The sequence below is a fragment of the Uloborus diversus genome, chromosome 4, assembly GCF_026930045.1.
Source record: "Uloborus diversus isolate 005 chromosome 4, Udiv.v.3.1, whole genome shotgun sequence".
NCBI lineage: Eukaryota > Metazoa > Arthropoda > Arachnida > Araneae > Uloboridae > Uloborus > Uloborus diversus.
Window position 1 is genome coordinate 161,366,752 of NC_072734.1, and position 26,448 is coordinate 161,393,199.

The window sequence follows — 26,448 nt, forward strand, 5'->3', positions numbered from 1 at the left end:
AAAAGGAATTCAGAAAAAAAAAGTATCATAAAGATGCATAGAGTTATGAAGATGCATAGTGCACTTAGATGAAATAACAACTCAGCTGAAGAAGGTAAACTAGGAAATATATATTACAATTTAAGTGCAGAAACAACTGAATTAAAACGGGATTGTTACGGAAATAATAATTGTATTTGGTACAGAAGCATTTCATCAAATGAGCGTGGTTATACAATTGTACAACACATTTTAGTGCAAAAGTAATACAATTGAAAAGGATGTCCACACATTTCTACGCCGTAGAATGATAACGGTGTTCTTCCGCTCGTAAACCGATGTTCTTCCTATTCCCGAAAAACCGATGTTCTGAGAATTTAATGCAAACCGACAAACAAAGAAGTTATTAAATAAATCTATTGATATCCTTTGACTTAAACTCTCTAAGTGACATTTGTTGTTTTCATTTCACGTTTTAATATTTTACTTTAATTCCGAACTTTAAAGCTTTTATGATACATTTGACTTTTATTGGCAGGAATAACTTGAAAAGGCGTTCAGTACAATTTACGATTCGATTGTTCGACCACCAAGTAGTGTAAGACCATTCCACAAACAACCTGCCGATATCGAATTTCAAGACATTCTCACTGTGGTACTACATAAATCAAGATCACGTGACTTCTTCATAAACGTTCCATTCGGTTTCCAGAGGAAAAGTCACTTGATCGAATGGGAGAATTACAATCTATTGGAGTGAAATTTTTCGAAGAATTCGTGTTTTCTAGAATTCGTTACGACTCGGCGACAATGGATATAATATTGAGAAATTTTATACCGCGATGTGACTAGGCAATTTCATTTTGTAAACATTGAAAAATTTTTATGTCTTCAAATGTTTTTGTTCTGATTCAAAGTTTCACTCTTGACCCGAGATTTTATTGCTCGAGTCGTGCGCAAAATTTGACTTTATATTTGGGATGATGTCATCCGGACGAAATTCTCTTCAAGTGCCGATGATTTAGTACTTTCAAAGGAAATTTCATTACATCGTTTATTATGAAAGTTGGACTTCAGAAACTTTTTCCTATTTTTGAAGCTTATAGAAATGGAAATAAGTTTCATATCAATCAAAATATCCATGACGAAGTACATGCAACAAGAGGTAAGTTCGGAATGTATTTTGAAAGTTATTTATTGATGATCTGTTGAAATGTATTTAAAAAAATAATCCCTCCCGCATGCGGTAGTTATTCGTTTGCAGCTTGAGACTCCTTTAAAAAAAAAAACTCTCTGTTCATCTCTTTCCTTTTTTCAAAAGTTTTACTTTTTGACTTCACTTATGCTTTTACTTTTATTTTTACAAAAGTGGTCTCTCTTTATTGATTGTATAATAGTTCTTTTTTGGCATTTCTTTGCCACAGTAGATTTTTTACAGCTTTTTTTTTTCTTTTTGCTTTTTTTGGAACTAATGTGCTATGGATTTTGCATTTGAGGAACATCTTGGATGCAACGGAATGGATCCTGGTGATACAAATGGCAAAACTGCTGCCTAAATAAATATTTTTGCTGATACATAATAATTTGCTGATACGTCGTACAGTAAAACCTGTGCAATTGACCACCCTTATAGATTGACCACCTGTCTAAGTTGACCGCTTATTTCAGGCACGGAATCAGCCCTTTGTCATATAAATCAACCTTTGTAAGTTGGCTTGGCCACCTGTTTAAGTTGACCACTAAAGTTGGGCACCGCAAGTGGTCAACTTACACAAGTTTCACTGTATATATTTGAAGTCGCTTATTGAAGCCAATAATGACAAACCAGGGGGGGGGGGAGTATTGGAGAAAATCGTGGTCTTAAGTTATGCCAATTTCAATGATTTATACTCAAACACTGCAATGTAAGCAATATATACATATTTTTATATACATAACGTGTGTATTTCTCCTATGGAAAACAAAAAAAAAAAAAAAAAAAGAAAGAAAGAAAAAACGGATAGCGGAAGTATGATTAGCTTTATAATTGATACTAGCATTCCCGTACCCGGCATTGCTCGGGTAATGGAATTAGCAGGGGTTAACAGTGCTTGGTTCACCTAGTTTCGAAAATCCCCTATAATAATTACTTATTACCTATAATTTTTCTAATTTTGGGAGGATCCCGGGGCCCCTGAACTTCTTATATTTATATGCCCTTGTCCTTAACCGATCTTTAATTGTTATTAAAGATCCTTTTAAAGTATTGATTGTCTTTTGCAAACACAGGCCATCCACATTTTATTGTTATACCTATGTTTAAGCAAGAACTTCTTTGTATATAACATTTTTAGTTTTTTTTTGGTGCTAAAATTATGGAGCAAGCTATATAAAATTGCCCGTGTTGAAAAAAAAGTCTTCTCTTAAATCGATCCCTGCTACTTTTAATGTCTGTCCTTGTGACTTATTAACGGTTATTGCAAAGCAAACTTTTACAGGAAACTGCACTCTTTAATAAATTCAAAAGAATAGTCCGCCTGTGATGTTCTTAAAAACCTTGTTTCTAGTTTGAAAAAATGAAAGCAAAAGACAAAAACATTATTATTTGACTTGAGAAAAGCCTCGAAGAATCACGTGAGAAACAAAAACAATATCAAATTTAAAATTCGCTATCGACCAAAAGTTGAGATGAAGTACTGAATAATGATTTGAATGGAGGAAAGCCTCCGAAAATAAGGGATTTAAATTTCAATGACAGGTTTTAACTTCACAGAAATTAAGGGGTTTTAATTAATTTCTCCTGAACTAATTGATATTTTGAAAAATCCTTTCTTAGTGGATACTTTCGTAATCATGTGGACATGCCTGCCAAATTTCAAGTCTGAGGCTTCAGCGGTATTGGCTGTGCGTTGATATATATATATATATATGTTATCTCAGGACAATGATTTTTATATATTAAGATTATTTATCATTGTTTTCGGCAACAATTAAAAAGTGGAGCTAAACGCAAACATTATTAAGGTGAAATTAAACTGAAAAATAGTCAAAATAAATACATACAGAGAAATGAATATATTTTGTCAAAAATGTAAAAAAATAATAATCTTTATCTTTACTAATAATTAAGTTGAAAGTCTGCATGTCTGGATCTCTGTCAGATGTACAGTGGCTCCCAAAAGTCTTCGTACACCTACGACTTTCAACAAAATGAGCCCCAATCCATTGGTTAGAATTAATATTTCGAAATAGGTATTTAATTGTAAGATCTATGATCAATTTTTAACCAAACTACAGGAATAATTTTTAAAAAAAATAAAACTTAATTTTTTAAAAATCAAAAACCAAAAAGTGCCGGAAATTTTATCTCACAAAAGTCTTCGTACACTATATAAAATGTCTATAAATTATTGAATAATCTAACTTTTGATTAAGTTATTAATTAGTAGAATATCGTACAGTATTCATAACATCTTTTAAACGTCTGGGAATAAATTTCATTCTTTTTCTTTCTTTTTTTTTGCGTAATTTCTGAGTAAGTGTTCAACCACATTTCCAGTCTTACTGTTTCTAGCTCTATTTTTGTTTTAAAGCCCTGTTTTTCGGAATCTAGCCTCCAGATATCTCTAAATACGTTACATTAAGTTAAAATCTAGAGTTTGAAGGAGTATTTTCTAAACTTTAGGACAATTTTCGAGGCACTAGACGCAAACGTTGAAAGCCGTGTGCTTCTTATCATTACTTCATTAAAAAACAAAGTTATTTCCAATAACCAAATTTTTGGCTAAGAGTTCAAAATTTGTTTTTAAAATATTTAAAGGAACAGTATGATTCAATATTTCATCAATAAATTACAAACTACCAAGTCGTGATACTGATATGCACCCTCACACTAGAACACCTTCACCGTCCTGATTAACTGATCCAAATAAGTTCTTAAGATTAAGTTCCGAATTTTTTCATCTACTTACAGTTATACAACAATTTAACCAAAAATGTTAAATTAATTCTTATCTGTAAGTAAGACTCGATTCTAAAACGTTTTTAGCTTATTTATCATTGATTTTGCGACGAAAAGCGTAAGCTTTCTGTTTTTCGCACGACCAAGAAAATTTCTGCGGAAAGAGGTCGCATTTAATCCTGCTAATCAAAGAACTTGGCGAACAATTTTGGTGAAAATTAAATGTAAAATGCTTCATTTAACTCTGCAGAAACTTTTACAGTACACAAATGTGTATTTTTCATAAATTTTTTAGCTTTAAATCTCCGATCACGCTTTGTCAACTTCGCCGGTTGCCCTTTTCTTACCTTGTTTTCGGTCCGATTCCTTTCTTTAAACCATTTTATCAAGCACTTTACTATACAAACAAATAAATTAACTAATTTAGAGACATTTCAAACCAATTTACCACTACTGTGGGAAAAAATTCAAATTTTGAATGGTGTTTGTGTTTTTTTACGAATTCCAGCCATTTTACAGTATTAAGCACAATATTAAGGAATAAATAAACAAAAAATTAAAGCCAAATGACTTATAAGGGTCATCAAAATGCAAAAATATAAATAAAACGGCATATGAAAATTTTAATCATGAATATATTCGAAAATATTCGAGTGTACGGAGACTTTTGTGGCGTGTAATTTCTCTGTCTCTTCGTTTTCTGACCCATTTCAAAAAGTAGCTAATCAATATTTTGAAAAAACCAATGGCTTGTATTAAGAATGACATAGGAATGATGTGAAAAAATATTGGACTTCATATTCGAATTCAGTTTCGAGTTATTTTGGTTTTACTAAAAAACTTCAAAGTGTACGAACACTTTTGGGAGCCACTGTATGTTAGCGTCTCAATGGAGCAAAGTCTGATTCAAATGAACGGAACTAGGGTATCAAATTTTTACTTTCCCCCCTCATTCAGATAGATTCGTCTTAACTGGACATTTGACAATTCCATAAAATCCATGGTTAGAGAGTATGTTCGATTTAAATACCCCCTTATATAGTCGCAAATATTTTTTTTTTTTTTTTGAAATGTTCAAAACAGAACGAAAAATTGTTCAAATCAAAAGGGGAAATATGGATATGAGGTGTCCTCGCCGAGATCTTTCGAAAAAATAAAAAAAGTTTGTTCGAATTGGACTATTCCCTCAAAAGTTATTACGAAGGCGGGAGGGGATGAGCAGATGGCAGATGACAGATTGACATCCGACAGACAGACACGCATTCCCCTATCTCGAACCCTTCTTTCGAATTTTTAAATTTTCAGTTTTTGATTATTTTAGTTTTTTTTTTTTTTTTGACTTTTTTTCGTTTTTAGTGATATTTTTGGGATGCAAGCCTTCTCTCATGTTTTTTCTTTATTTGACTTTTATAGGAAAGTTGGCTATAAAAGACCTAATATGCTCTTTTTAAATTAGTTATGTCCTATGTTTTGGGGTTGAGATGGTAGGCCACATCTTATCGGACAAATGTGTTGTTCTGAACTAGATGAATCCAATACCCTTACCCCTCCCTGTTCAAGTTCTAGATCTGCCAATGCTTGTGTGAAAATACGCATGTTGAACGCACACCAAATGATTTGATACCTTAAGTCGACATGCAGTTAACAAAAGGTTGGAAACCTCTGCTTCAAGGTGATGTCTATTGTCTAGTTCTGCATTAGTTACTTTTTGATTTGTAAAGAGATTTAATCAATGGATATCAACAGATAATAAACTAAAGAAAGATATTGGAATTTGCCTGTCAAGTTGCGTAGTGGTCACAATTCCTTGCCAGGCAATGAAATTTCTATGTAATGGGGTCGTTTCCAAAATTTCAAAAGTATTTCTTTCTGAAAGAGCATGCTAAAAGCATAGGATTCGACTATTTTTAAAATAATATGTTAAAGTTTAATATTTTTCAACAATTATTTTAATCAGTGGGAAGAATCAATTTCATTTTTTACGCTTCTGCACATGATATCACAAGTGATGAAATGACCTTCATTGATGCCATTAGCGCAGAGTGAAATATTTAGTTCGCTTCTTTACTCACATTAACTGGCAACGGTATGGTTGATAGCAAGCGTAGAGAGCAATATTTAATTCGCTTCTTAATTATCATAATATGGAAACGCGGTAGACAGCAAGCGTAAGCATTCAGCGAGCCAAAAAATCATCACTTGTCATAAAGACCACGCTTTATTTGAAAAATCGGACATTAAAAAAAATTAACTAAAAATTAAACGTTTTGAAAATAAAAGTCTTTTCTCGCTCCATATATATATATATATTTTTTTTGCTCATTCTATCAACTTCAGTGACTAAAAGTACCGTAAACGCGGGTTACTTCGGCCCAGATTTTAGAACTTTTCTCATTCTTTTCTCACAATAATTTTGTAACTATTCATATTTCCAATCTGCAGAAATTTAATTTGCACATCTAAAGTTCTCTTAATTTAATTTTTGAACAGTGATCGTTTTGTTTCTAAGTATTATTACCATTTTTAATTGTTTTTTTAATTGAGCCTATGTTACCTTAGCGTTTGGATTACTTTGACCCAAACTGGTTTTCCCTATTTAAAACTAACTAGAGTCATAGAAAGATGTGTGTTAATAAGAAAAACTACTTATTTGAAAGAAAAATACATTTTACAAAAAATTTGAGTCACATATAATTGATTAAAAGAAAATTAAAAACCTTTAAAAAAATGTGTATGCATATACCTAATTATTGTTTCGGAAATTTCCATCGGAGGACAGTCATCTTTTTATTAGTTTTGGAGGTTGAATAATTTTGTTAACAGAACACCTTTTGTAAAACAAAGGATTCTAAATTGTCTGCCACTACCAAAACTTGCTGGTGCGTTCCATGTTCTTAACATCAGCTTCTTCTTCTCCCACATCAACAGCTATTCCTAGAAACCTAAGCCCATTCCATAATACAACAACGAAATTCCGTCAACTTTTTAACAAATTTAACAAAATTTGTAAGAAGTAGAGGCAACTAGTGTCAACTTTTTCTAAACTAGCTACAACTTTTAGTTCCTCTTCATCTTTCATAGTAAAAGCCATGTAACTGAGCCCTAATGAACTCAGTCTGTAATCGCTCTCTTCATCCGTTGTTGAGAATTCCTGTTTCTGTCTTGTTTTTTTCGTTTAAAATTTTACTTTTTGCTTTTGTTCCCTTTTACAAATCTAGCTGACGAACTTCTTCAAGTTTTTAGGCTGGGCCAAAGTAGGTCGTAATTTTTAGTTTAGGAGATGTGTTGTTATTGTGAAATTTTTAATTAAAAACCTTAACAGAAATGAGAACAACAACTATAGTACTACATAAAGCATTACATAGTGTTCATAAATAGGTACTCAGCAAACTCTTAACTTATGCAGAACTGCTTCTTCGTGTAAAAGTTTCAGGCGTTATAAAAACACATGTTAGCACAAGGAACGCAGAACCACTAGTGTTGCTTCTTGAGCAGAGCTATAGAACTGCTTGGTATACATTACTGAGTGCTTGGGACTGCTCTTTAGTGGAATCTGTTAAAATATGTTGAAAAAATTGCGTCCTGAAGGTTGACAAAGAACGTTGTATCTTTTTCTCCATTTGGGCCAAAGAAGGACCCCAGGGCCAAAGTAGCCCTCGTTTACGGTAGTACTTTTGACTGATGGAAACAACCCCATTATAGCATAAATGCTCTGAAAACTTTGATACTTACTGTTAATTTTCTGAAAAATTTGCTTCAATATTTTATTCTTACATCCCTATATAAATTAATTTTTGTCCATAGTTTAGTGTTTACGGTCAGCGATGTTCTCGTATCTTCACTCTTCACAGATGAATCAATGGGATGAATAAAGTGGTTTCTTGCATTGGATTAGAAATAGAGTTGGCCCTTGGCCCCACCTTGTTTCAGAATTGTCCATTTCCGTGCAGGGGCGATACGTAAAGGAAAGTTGACGATCGGAATTTGCAAGTGTGTTATTGGTTCCAGTGTTTAAATACGGTTCCTTAGAATTTAAAAAATTAGCCAAAGATAATATGTAAAACATCTCAATTTTGTGTGGTCAAGACAAATGTCTCATTGGACAGGCCATATCCTACGTAAGTGGCCGGGTCTTGTTTTAACCTCTTTCAGCAGCAATTGGTCAGAAACTGCAAAGCTTACAAAAGTTAATTTAAGTTAATAATTGGCGATTGTATGGTTGCAGTTAAGAATGCAAACCTTGTCATTTTTACTTTTTCGCCAACTCAACGCAGTTATTGCTGCAGCTTGAACATTTCAGAATCACATAATGAAAATATATTAGGAGTGCATTTTTTTTTTCATAACGCCAAAATGTCGCTAAATTGGAAAATATGTCATGGGTAATTTCGCTTACCTATTTTCAGGGCCTCTTTTAAGTGTAAGCCAATGAAGCACGGGCTTTGGGCTCCCCTAACTTGTAAAGGCTCCCAAAAATTACAAAAAAAAAAACCCCCTTAATGAATGTTTTTATTTGTTTCGCATTTACAAAAAATTTTTGAAATATTTTTTTGTTCTTGTGTAAGTTTAAAAATTAAACTGTTGTTGCTGGCTTTGTTTTGACGAGGTTTATGATTTCAGCGGAAAACAAACTCTCTCCCATGGAGTGAGAAAATTATCTGGAGTGATATCTAGCATAGAATGAGACCACACAGTTGTAACTCCATGTTTTTGATACGAGCTTAATATTACTGCTTAATGCATTTATTTTGTTTCTGTTGATTTACAATATTTCAAGATGTTTGAATCTTTTGTCACTGCTTATTTATGCAAACTAGTGTTCGCTCAGTGGTCGAAATTCGACCATATTCATAAATGAATATTTGAGAAAACTTGTATGAATTTAACTAATTCTAACATTTTTATTTCTACTCTTACTCATGTTTACTGCATATCTGGAAGCATACAATTTATATATGTACACAAAATAAAAAACAGTAATAATTTATTTCAATTTTGCTTTTTGTCTGTTAATCTCAAAATAAATGGATTAAAAGGGATATTTCAGAAATGGGGTCGTTTCCGAAATTTTAAAAGTAATTTTTTTTCTGAAAGAGCATGCTTAAAAACAAAGGTTTTAACCATTTTTTAAATAATTTGAAAAAATTTAATATTTTTTAACTATTATTTTAATTAATGCGCAGATTGAAATTCATTTTTTACGCTTCTGCACATGGCATCAAAAGCGATGAAATGCCATTCACTGATGTCATTAGCGCACAGCGCAAATTATCATAACCTGGAAACGTTGTTGACAGCAAAGCGTAAAACTTTTTCTCGGCTATGGAGTAGCGCGCCAAAGTACGTCACTTGTAACGTCATAAAGACCACGCTTTATTTCCAAAATCAAACATTAAAAAATAATAATAAAAGCTAACTGTCGGGAAAATAAAAGTTTTTTCTGGCTCCACGTTATTTCTTTTGCTTATTCTATCAATTTCATTGACTAAAAGTAGCACTTTTAACTGAAAAAAATAACCCCATCAAGAAATTGGTGTGGTCGTCAAATTCCTGGCTTGAATAATTTTATTTTGGATACCATGTTGTTTTGTGCTTACCCAATGCAAATAGACATTTCCCTACTCTTTGTTTACATATGCAAAGGAAAAAGATTTTTCGCGCTGGAATTGGAAACAAAAAATTTCACGCCAATGGATAAAAATCGCCTGTCATCCAATTTTAGAATGGAATGAAGCAGCAAAACTCAGTTTATACGTAAAACTTCTGCGTGAACAATATTACTTATAACTTCTATAAAACTTCTACTATTATTGAGTAATTTGCATTGACATCGTCATTAGAAATATAAATTTCCAAGTATGAAATGAACGAACTCTACTCGTGGCAACATATAACTGTTCATTCAAAAACACTGGATGTTGCAAAAAAAGTACAATTTTAAAAAAAGGTCGTCTTTGAGATTTGATTATGGTTAAGGGCGGTGCATGTCACACCTTTCAACACTTTCGACCCTCTCTCCCTTTTGTCACAAATTTTGCACTTCACCAAACTCCCTCTTCCCTTAGTCACATGTCACGCTATATTCCATAAACGTTCCTATTTAAAAAAAAGCTTGTTGTCACATTCTCCTCATTGTATGCCCCTTTTGTCATGTCTTTCCTCTCCCTTGTCACAAACTGTTACTATTTCGTGAACCCCACCCAGGGTTCGTACTCGATTTCAGAAATAAAATGAAGGACTTTTGGAGGAGTTTTGAAGGAGTAAAATTAGACTTTGAAGGAGTGCAAACGGGCTGTCCTTAAACAATGTTACACTTTTTTTCAACATATTTGATCCCCTTCCCCCCTTTTTCACTCCACTTCACCTTACTCCTCCTTTTGTCACATGTCATTTTTTATAAACATATTGTTATAATAACGGTGTAATGTCACTTTTTGCCACTTTCTCTCTTTCCTTGTCACAATTTTATGAACCTGTCTTCCCCTCTAGGCATGACATCACTTGTGAATGACTCTTTTTACATTATCATAACTACGATTTACTAAACAATTGTTTTTTTAACGCAATCGCTTAACTTATTACCTACTTAAGTATTTTCAAATAATTAAATAATAATTAGACAAACTGACTTTTGCTGCTGAGAGTGTGGTGGAGGAAAAAACAAATATCATAAAACTTGAAAAATTAGCCTAGCACCATTTAAGCTTGTTTTAGTTCACTCATGAAATGAAATGTCTTATTCATTTAGTAATGTTTTCACTTTCAACTTTTATGACTTCTACTAGCTGCGTGCCCGGCGTTGCACGGGCTACCTAAAAAATGTAAGAGCAGTCCAGTTGATGCTTTTGTAGTACACTGACACTAGTTTCTAACGCGTTAAGGAATAAATAAATGCGCGTAAAGCAAGGTTTGCAAAACACCAGTAAAACATATTTTTGCCAAAACATCTCATCAACGTTAATGGGTCATTTTCAAAATATGCATACATATACTGTCCCACAATAATAATTAAAAAATATATATTCATACTATGTTTACAACTAAACATAAATATTGTATTTCATTATTACACTACAAACTATATTTCTAATACAAAAAACATGATCACTTTGTATTTTTGACTTAAAGATGCAGATTTTTGCATCTAGTAAAAGATAAAAAATAGCCGTCCCTCTTCTGAATGTTATAATTTCATAACAGTTTTTCATTCTATTTTTCACTACAAAAAGAAAATAGTTGGGAGATTTCATGAGGAAAATAATCATTATTTTAAATTTCTGTCATTATTTCATAATTTTTTTTTTTTTTTGAAAGAAAATCTTCAAAACATTTGGTCCTTCATGTTATGTCAAGTCTGTTACCAAGCTTTAATCTCATGAAAAATAAGTTGACAAATTCACCAAGAGATAGCAGCACATATGGAATAAAAACACTAAAGATAGTTAAATATTTGCCTGTAGCCATTTTCTTTTGCAGTTGAAAAGCAACAGTGTAGAGGTGGAAACAACAGGTTATAAAGGTGAGTATTTTTATTTTATGTCAAGTCTGTTACCTATTTTTTTTGTTAAAAATATAAGTTTAGTATTTCTTTTGATTGAATATTATTTGCTAGTTAATGTATTAAAGATTTTGCTTTGTTTTTTAGTGTTATTAATTAGCATGTAGGTTCTGGAATAAATTTTGCTGTTAATGTCAAATCTGTTACCAGTCAAGTCTGTTACCGTGTTACTGGTAACGGATTTGACTCTATGGTAACAGACTTGACTTTGTTAAAATTCCTTCGTATTTCATGCTTGGTTATACTGATTGTAAATATTTATTTTATATTCTAGAATGCCTTTAACACCTGCTGAACAGCAAAGACGTTATAGAGAAAAGTTAAAAAAGGAACCAGGAAAGTATGAGCAGGTTAAAATCAAAGATAAAGAAAGGTAAGTTGTTCAAACAATTACAAACAATTCATGTTCATACATTAGTTGCCATGTTCTTATATTAACACATTTCTAAAGAATATCTCGAATTATAGTTTAATTTATAATGTAATTTTTTTTATTATTAACAGTTAACTTTTACAAAAAGAAACTGGTAAAAATCTCAATAATTTAAACTAATTTCATTTTATTTATAATGGACTTTTTCCTAAATAATAATAAAAATAGTAGTATTTTTTAATTACCGTTTTCGTTTTACAGAAAGAATTTGATAAAATATGCTCTCCAGTTTATACTTTTTATTTATAATTTATTTATTTATTTATTTATTTTTTTTGTAATTGCAGAAAGAAACTTACTAGAAAAAAATTTTCAGATCTGTCCGAAAGGGGGAAAAGGAGTATTAGGAAATACTGGCGTGAGAAACAAGCTCAATCACGCATGAGGAAAGTCAATTTGCTAGCTAGTACTCCACCATCTACACCAGAACCAGTATTAGTTGAACAAGCAGTACCAGGTCCCTCCAATGATCATATATTTTCAGTAAATAGAAAGAATAGACGCAAGAAAGTCCTCAGAGATAGAAGTAAACTTGTAAGAGAAAATTTGAAATTGCATGAAAAGAATAAAAAACTCAAGAAGCAGGCAGAAAAGTATAAGAAAAGATGGCAGAGACAAGTTTCTACTGAAAAAGAAAAGGAAAGTAAAACAGAGTCAGAATTGTTAACACCAAAGTCCAAAACAAAAGTAACCCTTAAAAAATATTTTAAAGATAAAATAACTAATAAGCACCCAGTTGCACGCGAGCTGTTTATACATAATGTTATGCAGAAATCCTGGCAGGATAAGTATACGACCTCAAGCAACAAGAAAAAGATAATTATGAAGGAAATAATAACCAGCAAACTAATGAAGAAATATCGTCTGGTGCGCCAGGGTCTGCACTCATACTTAAATCTATCAAATCGTGTTCGACCAATGTCTCAGGGGAAATGCTTGGCACAAAAACGAAGAGTTCTTTCCAGATTTTTTGAACGCGATGATGTGAGTACAGCAACGGCTGGGAAGAAAGAAACCATAACCAGAAACCAGGAAAAAAGACAGAAACGATATTTAACAGATACAATGAAAAATTTATATAAAAAATATTTAAAAGAATCTCCAGTCACTAAGATGTCATACACTACATTTACAAGATTACGACCATATCATGTAATAGCACCGAGGGCTGAAGATAGAAATACATGTGCGTGTATTATTCATTCTAACTTGAAGCTAAAGGTGCAAAAACTAAGGCATCTGAATGCAATTAAAACAGATGACCACAAATCTTTAGTTGCTGCTACTGTATGCGACATGAAATCAATTGATTGCATGTATGGGAAATGTAATAATTGCCTTGATATGGATGTTCCAACAAATGTGCCAAATATGTCTGATATTACAACGTGGTGGATGCGGCAGAAGAAAAGAGAAAAGAAAAAAAAATAGTTATGGGAGAAAGTAAAGAAATCTATGTGCAGACAACATCAAAGGAGAAAATTGAAGGTCCAATTTCATTGCTAATTGAAGATTTTCAGAAAGATGTTAAACGCTACAAAAAGCATCTTTTCAATATCTCTCAGCAATTTGCAGCTTATAATGCTTGTAAAAACAACTTGCTGCCCAATGAAGCCTTAATACACATTGATTTCTCCGAAAATTATTCTTGCAAATTAGGAGAAGAAATACAAATGTATCATTTTGGCGCATCAAGAGCCCAAGCAACATTGCACACTGGAGTAATGTATATTGGGGGCAAAGAAAAGCCAATTTCCTTCTGCAGTATTTCACCAAGTAATAATCATAGCCCGGTTGCTATTTGGACACATCTAAAACCTGTCCTTGAACATCTTGAAGATGTTTCACCGAAAATTTCGGTATTGCATTTTTTTTCGGATGGCCCTACAACACAGTATCGGCAAAAAAAAACTTCTATCTTTTCAGCTATCTGCTGTATGAATTTGGATTTGAAAGAGGCACCTGGTCTTTTTTGAAGCCTCTCATGGGAAGGGAGTAGCCGATGGCATTGGAGCTACAATTAAACGAACTGCAGACAGATTGGTTTCACACGGAAGAGACATCAGCAATGCAACTGAACTTTATGAAAAACTTCATGGAGAAACAACTATTAAACTATTTTTTATTAATGAAACAGAAATTGCGAAAATTGAGAAAATATTGCCTAAGAATATTGCTACACTTCATGGAACATTTGAAGTACATCAAATAATTACTGTTGAAAAAGGAACATTTCTTTTCAGAAATGTCAGTTGCTTTTGCAAAAGAAGTAGTATTTGTGACTGTTTCCAACTAAAGGAATTTTCATTTTGTGAAGGAAAAATAAAACAGAAAAAGGTTCTGAAAAAAGCAAAAATTTTGGGAAGGAGAAAAATTTATAGCAGTTCTTCTAATTCTGATGATAAAATTTCTCTATATTCAGACAGTGATTTGAATGACACCATTTCATTCGAAGCTGCAAAAATGATGGATCAAGATATGATTTTAGAAGAGGTATCAACAGATAAAATTCACCCTGGTGCTTTTGTTCTTGTGGAATTTGTTGGTCGTACTCGATCGAAAACAAAATACAAATACGCAGCTATTGTCCAGAGCGAGGTTGATGAAGAAGGTGAAGTGAAGGCGATATGTTTAAAAGCCAATGACTGTAACAAAAAACTATTTCGTCTTGATGAGAATGATGTATCCTATGTAAATGTTTCACAAATAAGAGCAATTCTTCCATTACCAAAATTAAAAATGAAGGAAGATTGCATTTTCTATGAATTTGCAATGGCTCTTGATATATTTGAGAAATAATGTAAAAGCCATTTGTGTAAAAATAAAAGGCAGAATTCAATGCATCTATTTTAATTTATTAAATTGTCCCTTATTTTGATTATTCATGTCAAGTCTGTTACTTAATGTCAAATCCGTTACTTTATGTCCAATCTGTTACCTTCAAGTTTTTAATAGTTTTATTGCCACATTTATAATTTTTTTCAGGATTTTTAAATTTATTTTGTAGATTGGATACTTGTTCAATATTTCTATAAAATTTGGTTATTTTCAAACACTTTTTCTATCTTTGATAGAAAGTAAAGTGCATAAATTGTTAAAAGTTTTCAAAACTTCTTAAGGTAAGTTGTTTTTATTCCAATTTAAACAATCACTAAGTCTTAAAAGATTGTTTTCCTAGTTAAAGGGACACACAACCTAAATAATTGAACTGAATTCGATAACTTTTTGGTTATTGGTGTACCTGACGTGAATTGAATATGTCTGGTAACGGACTTGACAAATTGACCTGTAATTTTGAGAAAAACAGTTTATAAAAATTCTACCAAAAGCTAAAGTGCTTAATTAATTATATTTACAGACACATCTAACATTATACTTAAAACCCATTTCACTTTTAATGTGAAATTTTAAAGTAGTTACTTTTTTTTATGCATTTCCGAATTGTATGCATTTATTGAAAATGACCCTAATAATCGTTATCAATGATACAAGTTATGAGTACATTTTCAGTCAGCACAAAAGGGGAAAATATATGCATTATCAACTATAATCTTTACTCACGTTAAACTGAATTACATCTGATAGACTATATCGGAAATATTTATGCACAATAACAATCCGCTTTTTACATAAAATAGTCTACTACCCGGCGTTGCCCGGGTGTTTATTAATGCAACATACCACTCAGATAAATATTTGGATGGATTCTATCCACATGGTCGTACAAGAATTACATCAATCCGTTTTCCAGGTACAATCCCTCAAAGAACTCAAATAACTTGTAAATCACTCATTTACTTTACGACGTGCACGGTCCTCCTCGAAAATGAAAGTTATGTCATGTGACGCGTATTTAACAATCAGGCTTGAACAAAAAAAGAAAAAAACAGCAAAATTTTGCTGCAGATTACGGCAAAATAATCGAAAAGTAAACAACTTAAACACCCTGATTACAGGAAAAGCCTTAAAACAAAAGCCTAATTTTATTTCTTTATATTCGAGAAAAAAAATTGCAACAGATGTTTCTTTTCAATGATTTTCTTCACGCTGTAAATTTTAATAAAAGCGTTCATCCGGAAAGTTGAGTTGAAGCACTGAATAATAATTTGAATGGAGGAAAGCCTTCGAAAAATATGGATTTTATTTTGAAATCTAACAGTCATAATTAACAATTTTTAATTGATATCTCCGCTAATTATTATCGGAGGATTATGTTAAATAGCCAAACATGAAGACGGGAAGATGACGAATCCATCGATACCTGGTTCGATGGTCAGTTCACTGTCGTTCGGGAGAAGAAGCTTGGACATAGATAGATAGATAGATAGATACTCAGATTTTATATGTATAAGATAGATAGATAGATAGATACTCAGATTTTATATGTATAAGATGATTAATTTGTAAATCACATCTTTATGAAAAAAATAAATGTACGAAATTACAGCATTGAAATTGCCTCTATACCTTCGCCCTTATGGCAAAGTTAAGTTATCGGGAGAAGTATTAAGTTACTGTCATAGAGGAAGATTATGCGGTCTTGAACTAAAAAAGAAGGAGTTTTGGAGGAGTTAAAACCAAAATGAAGGAATTTGAAGGGCCCTTCAAAAAAATTTCCTAAATGAAGGAGTATTGGAGGAGTTTTGAAGGAGCGTACGAACCCTGCCACCTCAAAGCGGGACTTCATCCGTGGACAGCCCATATTTTGTGGCAACCGTATGCAAATATACATTTCCCTACTCATTGTTTTCGTATGCAAAGTAAAAACATTTCTCGATCTGCAATCGGTGCCAAAAATTTAACGCCAAAAGATGAAGAGCGCCCGCCAATTTAACAGTTATCGAAATCTTCCCGAATGAAATGATCCTGCAAAACTCAGATTATACGTAAAACGTCTGCATGAACAATGCTTCTTTTAATAAGTTTAAGTTGCCTTGAAGTCTGCCGTTAGAATTATTAAGTTCCAAACAGTCAAATAAATGAATCCTACTTGCTACATTAAAAATTGTCCGTTCAAAAACACTGGACGTCGCAATAAAAGTGCTATTTTTAAAAAAATCGTGTTTGTGATTTGTTTACGGTTTAGGGGAAAACTGACAAATGCACTTTTCAAAATTTTCGATCCCTCTACCCTTTGTCGCAAAGTTTCACACTTCACCATAAACCCTCTTCCCTTTGCCACATGTCATACTGATTTTCATAGACGTTCTTATAAAATAAAAAAAAAGCTTGCTATCTCATTCTCCCCATTGTATGTTCCTCTTGTCATTTATTTCCTCCGCCTTGTCACGAACTGTTACAATTTAATGAACCCCACCTTGAAGAGAGACTTGATTCGTAGTCAGTTCCTTGCAAGTAGACATTTCTGTACTCCTTTTTTAAGAATGCAAAAGAAAAATATTTCTCGCCCTGGCATTGGTGCCAAAATGGATAAAGTTCGCCAATTTCACAATGGAGTCGTTTCCAAAATTTTAAAAGTATTTTTTTTTCTGAAAGAGCATGCTTAAAAACATAGGATCTAACAATTTTTTAAATAATTTGTTTAAGTTTAATATTTTTAAAAAATTACTTAAATCGGTGCGCTTTCATTATTTACGCTTCTCCCGATGACATCACAAATGATGAAATGCCATTCAGTGTTGCCATTCACAGAGCAAAATATTTAATTCGCAGTTTTACTCACGTGTATTGGCAACGATATAGTTGATAGCAAGCGTAGAGCACAATTTTAATTCGCTTCTTGATTATCATAACGTAGAAACGTGGTAGAAAGATGCGCCAAAGAGCATCATTTGTGACGTCATCAAGACTATTCCTTGTTTGAAAGATCGGACGTTTTAAAAAACTAATTAAAAAATAAATATTGGGAAAATAAAAGTATTTTCTGGGTCTATGTTATTATTATTATTATTATTTTTTTTTTTTTTGCTTATTCTATCAATTTCAGTGGCAAAAATTACTACTTTTGACTGAAGGAAACAATCCCATTATAGAAGTCGTTCTGAATGAGATGATGCTGCAAAACTAAAAAGTAGGCATGATCTTGCTGTTAAATTAAAATTTCCAACAGTCAAATGAACGAACTCTACTCAGGCAACATATAATGGAGTCGTTTCTAAAATTTTAAAAGTATTTTTTTTTCTGAAAGAGCATGCTTAAAAACATAGGATCTAACCATTTTTTAAATAATTTGTTTAAGTTTAATGTTTTTAAAAAATTACTTAAATCAGTGTACTTTCATTGTTCATGCTTCTGACGATGACATCACAAATGATGATATGCTATTCAATGTTGCCATTTACAGAGCAAAATATTTAATTCGTATCTTTACTCATATGTATTGGCAACGATATGGTTGATAGCAAGCGCAGAGCGCAATTTTAATTCGCTTCTTGATTATCATCACGTGGAAACGTGGTGGAAAGATGCGCCAAAGAGCTTTTTTTGTGACGTCATCAAGACCACGCCTTGTTTGAAAAATCTGACATTGTAAAAAAAATAATTAAAAAATAACTGTTGGGAAAATGAAAGTATTTTCTGGGTCCTTGTTATTATTATTATTTTTTGCTTATTCTATCAATTTCAGTGACAAAAAGTACTACTTTTAACTGAAGGAAACAACCTCATTGTCTATGTGAAAACACTGGACGTCGTAATAATACGCCAATTTTATCAAAAGTTTTGTAATAATAGCAAATGCAGGTATTATTGATGGCTGGAACTGAAAGCCGTCCCTCACTCCGTAAAATCTATATATATATATATAAATCTCGTGTCACGATGTTTGTTCGGGGTAAACTCCGAAACTACTGAACCGATGTTTATCAAATTTCATACCTATCTGTAATTTAGTCCAACTTAAAAGATAGCATGGTTTTTATAATTTTTAATTGCAAATAAAATGTTTACTACACATTAACTACATTTAAGGCTATACAGTTGTCGATGAAAATAAAGCCGTAAACATTCCAACTGAATTTTTAAATTCCATGGATACACCAGGAATGTGACTACACGATTTCCGGTTGAAAATTGGCTCAACAATTTATTCTTTTTCGCGATTTAAACCCACTTAGATTATGCAACGGTACACGTATTTCTTCATCAAAAGTCAACAATTTTGACTGGAAAGTTTAAAGGAGAAATGTTTGTGTTGCCACGTCATCCATTAATAGCGTCATAATTTTCAAACACATTTGGAAGGCTTCAATTTTCGATTCGTTTAGCTTTTGCAAAGACCATAAATAGATCTCAAGATCAAACAATGTATACTTTCGGGTTGGACTTGAAGCTTTCAAGTTTCTCTAATGGGCAATCATATATCGCCTACTCACAAGTGGGAAAGCTATCATACTTTTCGTATTAGCAAAAGACAGGTTAGGAACATTGTGCACAACTTAGTGCTTAGATAATTTTCAGTTTTCAAATAATAGAAACAATAGTTTGAAGTCAATGTTATCCACCTAATTGATAAAATTTAATTTTTATATGTTTTTAATTTAATTAGTGTATTTTGTAAAGAAGTTATTGATTACAAACTTTAGAGAAAGCTGAGATGAATAAAATGTAGTCTAGAATCTAAAAGTGTATGGTGGTTTACGCTTAGATTCTACATTCCGATATTTTACAATCAGTTTCGATATTTACCATCACTTTCATCATATTTGCAAAATTTACTAAGCGTAAATATAGTGATTTTGCCATAAAAATTTAGTTAGTTCTTACTGAATTCAATAAGTGTTTTATTCAGCCTGTACTGTACAAAATATCCGAATTGTTACTGATTAAAAATTATCGATACTTGCTTGCAATTCTGGCTAAGCTTTGGGTATGTTTGCATTACTGCTTATGGAACTTCCTCAATAAATCAGAAATGTGCCATGCTTTTTTTTACACCTACCTAAGTTTACACTTAAGTTCCAGAAAAACGACTAGCTTCAAACGGAAAGATCTTTGAATTTTTCAGGAGGCTTCCGAGATAATTTCAGGACGGTTACTGTATTTTATCTGAAAACGTTCCTGGTTTTGGAAAGACATGTTACTGGAAGAAATTGACCACATCATATACCCATTATTTTCCAGGAACATTTATGAATCGTTTTAACATTGAAACACGCCCATTATCAATCTCATATGTTTTAAAATCGGCTATACTACTTTAAGCTCTATTCAAAATATTAATTTGATTCTATAAAAATAATGAGTAAAAGATTATTTTAATTCAACTACTTCGCCACAGCAACGCGTGGCTGGGTCAGCTAGTGATTTATCTAAATACTAGCAAAAATACCCGGCGTTGCCTGGGTCAGAAATAAATGTAAGAAACAATCGCTTCTTCCTTTCGTTTTCTGTTTTAACTGAAAGAACTCAAAACATATCACTTTGACGTGATTAAAAATCGAGCTTCTTCCTTACCCCTTAAAGTAAAAAGTAATAAGTATAAAGAATGAACGAATATTCATTTAGAAACGAAAGCACGAATTTAAACATATAAAAATTTGAAGAATTTCCAAAATATGAACTCACAAAAACAAAGATCACTGAAAAAAAAACGTGCACTTTATTTAATTAAATAGTACACACTCAAAAAAAAAAAAAGAAGCTCTCTACTATGTTTCTTTAAGGATGCAAAAAGTAGAGTTTCCAAATGTTTAAACGACTTTAAACTCTAAGATAAATAAATACCTTTGTGCTGAATAGTAAAGTCAGAACAAACAACGTAAGTAGAAGCACAAATTTGTAAATTACAGCAGACACGTGTTTCGGCGTTACAGGGAACGCCTTTTTCAATGCAAAAAATAATGAGCTTATAGATGAAAAGACATCCGACAAAAGCTTTTGTCGGATGTCTTTTCATCCATAAGCTCATTATTTTTTGCATTGAAAAAGGCGTTCCCTGTAACGCCGAAACACGTGTCTGCTGTAATTTACAAATTTGTGCTTCTGCTTACGTTGTTTGTTCTGACTTGACTTTAAACTCTGTCTGCTCCGGAGAAGCCTTGATTCAAAAATTTCATTATGATTACTTTTATTATTACTGTTGTTAGGCAACGAATTTTTATAACAATGGGTTTTATATTCGCAACTTCAAAGCTCGAATACGCTACCTTGCGGTGATTACCAATGCTAAAAAAAAGGTGAAACATTCCATTCCACGAGTTTTCTTTGGGGTAAATTTCCGGCTTCAAGCAATTTGTGGTGTAGTGTAATTTCAGAAGAATAAAAAAGAAAGCTTCGCACAAATACGATGAAAAAGTACTGTCATTCACTAAACGCAACTCAAAGCAAGTTATAAGTTATGGTATTTGTTTGTTTCACCTTTTTTCATCCACCATTAGACAGTGGCTGCTGCGCCCCCTATAATTTATTAAAGTTTCGAATTTAATTATTTAATGGGGAAATGATATGAAATTTACTGTTTTCCACCATAACTTTTTACAACTAAGTTTTTAAGGAATAAATTACAGCCTAAGTTGCTCCCTCATAATGTATCCATCTATGGTGAAAAAACGGTTAAAATCCGTCGAGTAGTTTTGAAGTTTACCCCGGACATCCGGACAGAGATTAGCCCTTTATGTATAAAGATGAGGATGCAATTCCTAAGAAAGCAATGCCATGCTTGCTCCAGAGAGGCCTTGTTTCAAAATTTACATTATGATTACTTTTAATATTGCTGTTGTTAGGCAACGAATTTTCGAAACAATGGGTTTAATCTGTAATCATTTGATGTGGAAATTACATGACATTAACTGTTTTCGATCACGACCTTCTTAAACTAAGTTTTTTACCGATAAATTATAGCCTAAGTTGTTCCCCGATTATGTAGCTATCTATGATGAAAAAAATGGTTAAAATCCCTCCAGTAGTTTTGAAGTTTACCCCGGACATCCGGATAGAGATTAGCCCTTTATGTATATAGATTAAAATCGCGAAAACAATCAAAATGAAATTATTTTAAATGCCCGTAGTTACCCAAAAAACCTCAATAATAAAAACAAATGCAAGTATTTCATTTCTTTATGCTCAAGCGAGAATTGGCAACAACACAATATTTATTATCCAGCAATTTCTTCACGCTAATTATGTCGCGTGAAAAAGCAAATAAAAATGAATTTTCACTAACTTTTAATTGCTTCTAGCGCGTTTTCTAGCCATTTTAGCGGATTGGCATTTTCGAACGGTAAACCGGGTAGAACGTGTTTTATAGTATTTTGCACGAGCTTTCCAACCATACCAAGCTCGAAGCGCTAAAATGCATTTTTCATGTAGAAAGAGCTTTTTAAAAACCAATTAAAACTTAATGTTTCACGCTTCCAACAATGAATTTCAACAATGGAAAAGAAAAAAAAACATGAAATTTTTGAGTTTCGCTAACTAAAAAACGCTTATAACTTTTTTTCTAGTGGATTTAGGTTATTGGACCTTGGGCGCCCTGACAATTTCTTCGTTAGGAGTATTTTTTAAAGACCTTTCCAACCATATCAAATTCGAAAAAATTGAACCATCCGTTCGCGTAGAAAGAGCCATTTAGGAAGAAAATGCGTTTTTTATTAATATCTCCGTTAATTAGCTTTCGATTTCAAAATTTTTTATTGATGACACTAAAACTCGGCAATAGCTACTAAACAAAAAAAGAATGAAGGAAATCGGTTCACAAACAGAGGAGGAATCGGTACCGAAAGAAAACAGCTTGCCTATTAATATATAAAGATTTCAAATTACAAATACAGAGCTGTTGATCTTTATTGGGGGCTGGTAAATTAACTAGCTCCTGATTAGTTGGGCCCAGAGCCTGTTGTGAGTTGTCACTTTTGTATCCGTAACATCAAAACAACTTCTTATTACTATCTAGTATTTGATTTAGTTAGTCTACATCAGCAGTACTTAACATGCGATTCACAAAATGCATGCAGCTGACTGAGCGTTCCTGAATGGCCTGGTGAAGTCAACCAAATTCTTGAAGGAAGGTGATAAATTTATTTTTGTGCAGGTAACCCCCCCTCCCCCCACAGGCCTGCGCCAAGCCTGATCGGCGCCTTCGTGCAAATGCCATTTGAGCGCCTTTATGCCCTAACGTTCGGGCAAAATATAGTTAACACCTGGGGTTTTGTAGACAAATGTAATATGGGAAAAAATAGTTTGCATTTAATTTAACAAAATAAAAACAATATCTGTAAATTTTTAATTTTGGAACGCAGTGAACGTTTTTACTTCATGTCTCGAAGTTATTTAGAGTAAGGGCGGATGTAAAGGGAGGGACAATCAAAATTAACTTTTGAAATCTGGCTTTTTTTCTTGGAAACCTTGCATTGAGCTGCTGTTAAAAAAGAGGTGCCCAGTCTCAGAGTTAATCAAAGGATTTTACCACAAAAATAAAAAAATTAAAAAAAAAATCTTGAAATTTGATTGAAATAAGAATTGCTCATTTTAGTCTAATAAGTAAATGGGGAAAGGCTATTATGCAGCTTAAATTTCTAATATTTGATATACTGTCCAGAAAGCACGATGTCTATTTCTGGAGTTCGTATTGATCAATATTTAGTTTGTTTCTGAAGTATACATATGTTTCAAAATGTAGAAAATTATGAAAAACCCACTTTACCAAGATAGTGGGTTTTTTCAAGTATGCCTGCCCCATCCCCCCAAAAAAGGGCGGGTTTTTTCGGGCCGGGCCCGTTTTGACGAAACCTGCCTTTGATATGCGAATGCGTTTTTAGAAGAAAAAAAAATTAATATCAAAGTTAACGTCACTGTAAATATCCCTCTAATCTCTAATTGATAAATAATTATTCAAAGTTTTAATCCCTGTCAAAACATGACAACGGAGACTTGAATAGATTTATAAATTGACGTAGAGGATATTCTTCCTTAAAAACTGAAAATGAAATCATTTACTCTAAAATAAAAAATTCTAAAATACTGAACTGTTACAAAAGGCATTGAATTTAATATCAAAAACAAACACATAGTCTCTCCAAAGTTTTTTTGTTTTTAATTTAATGCACAAATAGTTAAAAGAATAAAAGGGAGAGGTGGAGGAGAATTATGGTCAAGTCATTACTTTTCGGAACTAAAAAGTCAACCTAAATTATTGTCTACATAAATTTATGCTCATCTAAATAATATGCAAATGTGCTTACTGTATTTTTTTTTTTTGTATGATAACACGAATTAGTGAAATTACCACAAATTAAAAGTCACAAAAAGACTATTATTGATAAGTGCACAAATTATAATACAAGGTATTTCACCGCAAGAACCAAAATGAGGAATAGCAAATTTCTTGCGACTCGTATGCTCAACATTGTGTACTGTAGACATACCGAGATAGCATTCAAGGCTCCAAATTAAGAAGGAAAATGTTAATGTATGCATTACTTAAAGTCACTTGTTTTCAGTGCAAAAAGATGCCGCCTTTGAATAGCATGTTTAATCACAACCAGTCAATAAGTTTTCCTTTTTAGTTTCTCAACGAGATGGGTGAACTGTTTCTGTGAGCAGTATACTTTCACCGCTTCGATTAGATTATAATGAAGAATTCGATTTTTTACTTTTTTGGTTAGAGTTTTTTTTCCCTTCATTTGGAGCATTTTTGATCGGTAGAAGTCGGCGCCTTTTTGGCTCTAGCGCCGTCGTGCGCACGCCGCACGACCTTGTACATAGTTACGGTGCGCCCCCCCCCCCCAAAAAAAGCATTTTTTTTTCTCTTTTTGCATACAATTGGAGAGCAGTTTTGGGGAGGAAAAGATTTTGTTTAAGGTATTCAGTGACATTATCAAAACAAAAAAATTTACATCCTCAGTTTACTGCAGCCTATAGCCATGCAAAGTCAATGGGGGTCAATCTAAAAAAAAAAATCCATGGTGCAGATTGCACCACTGATTTTTTATTTATTTACTAGCTGTACCCGACGCGCGTTGCTACGCCAACAAAAAAATACATCATTATACTGATTTTCATGACAATCGGTTGAACGGGGCAGAAGTTGCTACTCTGCAGTGCTACCTGGTGGCGAGTGGCTTCAATGAGCATATTATGCACCTTCTCCGTGGAAAAATACATATATATAGCAATTTTCATAATAATCGGTCCAGGTATCAAGTGAAGCCGTGACTATACTCAAATTTTGTACTCACGCAGTTTGCAAGATCAATCAATCGCTAAAAATATCAAATAGAAAAAGTTTTAAATCCCGCCGTTGCATGAAAAGCCATAAAACAATAAAGAAAGAATTTATTTGTTCAAACTCAAGAAAAATGGCAACAGCTAACTTCTTATCAATGAGATCTTTCACGCGAATTAATTTCTGCAGCCGATAATTTTATTCGTATTTATCCAATGGATTGTGACTTAAATTGGAATAAAAAAGGAACTATCGATCGGATTTTTTTTCGAACTGGTCTATAAACATTCCCAGTACCAAAAATAACAAACGGTAAAAGTTTCAGCCAAATCTGCCGGGTAGTTTTTGATTTCATGGATGACATACAGACAGACATTCATTTATATATATATATAGATTTATTTATTTATATATTTATTTTGAGGGGGGTATCAGTTTTTTGGATGGTACGCCATTTTTCTTGGGGTATGTGAACCTCTGCTATGACAAAAAGATGTGCAATTGAGCACGTTCTTGATTTCTGCTAGTCAAGAGGGCCTCCACAGGTTTGTTGCGCTTACAGTGCTAAAATTTCTAAATCGGACCCTGCCTATTTTAAAGAATGGATTCGTTTTATCAAATGATTGTCAAGGGTCATTTATTCGCGGTCGGACTATGTCTGAGGTTTATTAGAAAATTGTAGAATTCTTCAACTTCAAGGTTTATACGTATGCTGTGCCCGACTACGATGTTTGAAAGCACGGGGCACGAACGGTATTTGGTGCCGTTCCCCTCCTTTCCCCGCTTATGCAATGTTATGAAGAAATGAAATGTTTTGAATTTAGAATTTATGAATAAGTTTTTTTTTTTTTTTCGAATTTAAACATTTCCATCTCGCTAAGTTGCAATCTGATATTATTCAACTTTTTAAACTTTAGGTACAGTTTTGGTGCCCTACCAACTTAGGTGCCCTGTGCCTGTGCCCCATGTGCCCATGTCGTTATCTTGCTCTGCTCACATAAACAAAATGTACAAAATGGGACTAGACTAGACATTTGAGTGCTTTGTTAGCTAAATCTCTGAATTCAGTCAGAGAAAGAAACCAAAAATGATGTAAATGATTTTTTTCTGTGTAGATAATTTCCGACGGCCTGCGTTGCAATTGACTGTATTGCAACTATTTTTATTTATTTTGCATTTTCTAGTAGGATAGCACCACAGAACTCCCTCCTCCTCCCTCCTGGTATGAGTTCGTAGACCCCGAGGGATGCGTGAATCCCACTTATAGAAACTGATTTAATCTACTGATGCATTTTTTTCTTTATTGCTGTTTAAAAGCAGATTTCTCTTCATGTTTCACTAAGAAACAAGATTTCTCTCCAAGTTCATACAAAAAAAAAAAAAAAAAAAAAAAAATCTTAATCATAAAACATCTT

General features: G+C 32.7%; 1 protein-coding gene across 1 annotated transcript in view; it reads left to right on the forward strand.

Annotated features, from left to right (window-relative positions):
• The first annotated feature begins 1,086 nt into the window (after positions 1 to 1,086).
• Positions 1,087 to 26,448, forward strand: part of LOC129220276 (feline leukemia virus subgroup C receptor-related protein 2-like) — a 100,854-nt gene continuing 75,492 nt past the window's right edge. The window contains exon 1 of the mRNA XM_054854662.1: positions 1,087 to 1,144. The gene's annotated coding sequence lies outside the window, so the exon portion shown is untranslated. The remainder of the gene's footprint in view (positions 1,145 to 26,448) is intronic.